Raw genomic sequence first — 2,085 nt, 5'->3', positions numbered from 1 at the left:
TTATTATGGATTTATTTGAATTTCTTTTACACGCTTCCATTTTCTTTTATTTCTGTCCCCCTCCCCTTCATCCCTCTGGAATAGTGAAAGTTTCTTGTGAAAGTGAAGTCCTGCAGTTTCAAATTTCCCATCTTTAAACTATATTAGGCAATTTATGGAGTCAGTTTTTGAAGCCAATTGCAATAGTACATTTAAGATTCTTGGATGAGGAAGCCCTTTATAAATAAGATTTTCCTGTTCAAATATAGAATGGCTCCTTGCTCATATGAAGAGAAATTTAAGCTACTATGTTAAAGGATGTTCATTCTCCCCCCACCCCACTGTTCAAGGTTTATTTGGTGTTTTACTTTGTATGACACTTGTACAGTTGGCTGCATTATTTATACACAGGCTTTTCTTTTTACATTATATGCCAATGTACACTACTCTGATACATATAGTACACAAAATAAGATCCTTTAGAACAGTTGTACACAAGGCATGGAATGTTGGGTTTTATACATTGGATCCCAGGATGTGATTGATTAGAGAAAAAAATAGTTGGACGAGGCACGTTGGTTAAAGGAACCAGAAGTTATATAACACAGTAAACACGCATCTAGTTTGACGGGCAACTGTAGTGTGTGCAACAATGTCAGTGGTGGTGCTGTTGAGGAGATGGAACTATTTCACAGTAAGCAGTTTAGGACTACTCAAGGTAAGTACCATTCAGCACCAGGATATAGCTGCAGGGTTTTATGAACCATTCCTATTTCTAACTTGAGAAAATTGATGTTTTTCCTAGGCTGTCTCAATATTACTGCTTTAGTCATGGATCAGATAAAAAGAACAATATGCACAACCTCCAACTAAAATCCTGTTGCGCCCTAAACAGTGAAGTGGTATGACATTAGAAGACTTTAAAACTGCAGCTCTTTTTGGATCCCCCAAAGTGGATCTGCACTCTTCTTCAATCAGGCCTCATCCTCAGGTGTCAGTCACCTTCACAACATCTGAGATTGCATTCTGTCCCAAGATACAAGGAACACTAAGGAAGACGTCACCTAAATCATGGTGGAAAATGGAAGAGTCTTCATTATACTTCATGGTAAATCTGCCACAAATAATTCAATGGCCCAAGATGTGCAGCCTTTCAGTTTGATTACCTCATAAGCACTGTCAATTACAGGTCTGTGAACTTCTTTCCAGTCTTCCTTATCTGCATCAGTACCTAAATCAGGGCGCAGAGTCTTCAGGGAGACAGCAGCAACATTCACTCCACTCCATACAGGCACACTGGAGTCTCCATGCTCCCCAAGGACCCACCCATGACAGTTCAATGGGTGAACTCCCAGCCTTTTCCCCATTAGGTAACAGAACCCAGTGGAATCCAGACTGCAACCACTTTCAATAACACAGTTTTGGGGAAAGCCGTTTATCTTCCAAGTCACATAGGTCAAGATATCCACTGAATTGGAAACAAGAAGCGATTTGCAATTGGGGCTGTATTTTACAACGTTAGAAATGATGAATGTAAAGATGTTCACGTTATGCTGGACCAAATTCAGACAGCTCTCTCCCTCTGGTTGACTTGCCCAAGCTGTGATAATAACCAGCTTAGAGTTTGCAATCACATTATAGTCTTTGCCAGAGACAATCTTTGGTGTTCTAAGGACAAGATTGCCATGTTGGAGATCCATAATCTCTCCCATTAATTTGTCTCCCACGGACATCAGCAAGAGCAAGTTCATCTCCAAGTCCTTCATTAAGATACTGATGGCGCAGGCCAAGCGAACAGCACCAACTCCAACGACTGCAATCTTATTCTGGGGGCTCTGTGCTTCCTTAAGAAGATTCACAATCAGATGATCCTTGAGAACTGCCATACTAAACTTAGAACCAAAATGAATAGGGAGAGCACGGCAGGTGGGTGGGCACCGGTGGCGCCCGGCATTGGATACTGATTTGGTGGCAGCTGCTCCGGTACTCGGAGCCCTGCAAGGAGGGGCCTGAAATGGCAACGATGTTCATTCTTAAGGCACTTATTTCTCTAAATTCTGCTTGAAATCCCTTTCCAAGTATACAAAGCAAGTATAATTTTTTCCA

The 2,085-nt window shown here is 41.4% G+C and overlaps 1 pseudogene; it reads right to left on the bottom strand.

Moving 5' to 3' along the window:
- Positions 1 to 804: 804 nt before the first annotated feature.
- LOC109447731 (L-lactate dehydrogenase A chain) lies at positions 805 to 1,865 on the bottom strand (annotated as a pseudogene).
- Positions 1,866 to 2,085: the final 220 nt, after the last annotated feature.

Source organism: Rhinolophus sinicus, linkage group LG03, assembly GCF_036562045.2.
Source record: "Rhinolophus sinicus isolate RSC01 linkage group LG03, ASM3656204v1, whole genome shotgun sequence".
Lineage (NCBI taxonomy): Eukaryota > Metazoa > Chordata > Mammalia > Chiroptera > Rhinolophidae > Rhinolophus > Rhinolophus sinicus.
The sequence above is the reverse complement of the archived record's forward strand: the minus strand, read 5'-3'. Positions and strand labels throughout refer to the sequence as shown.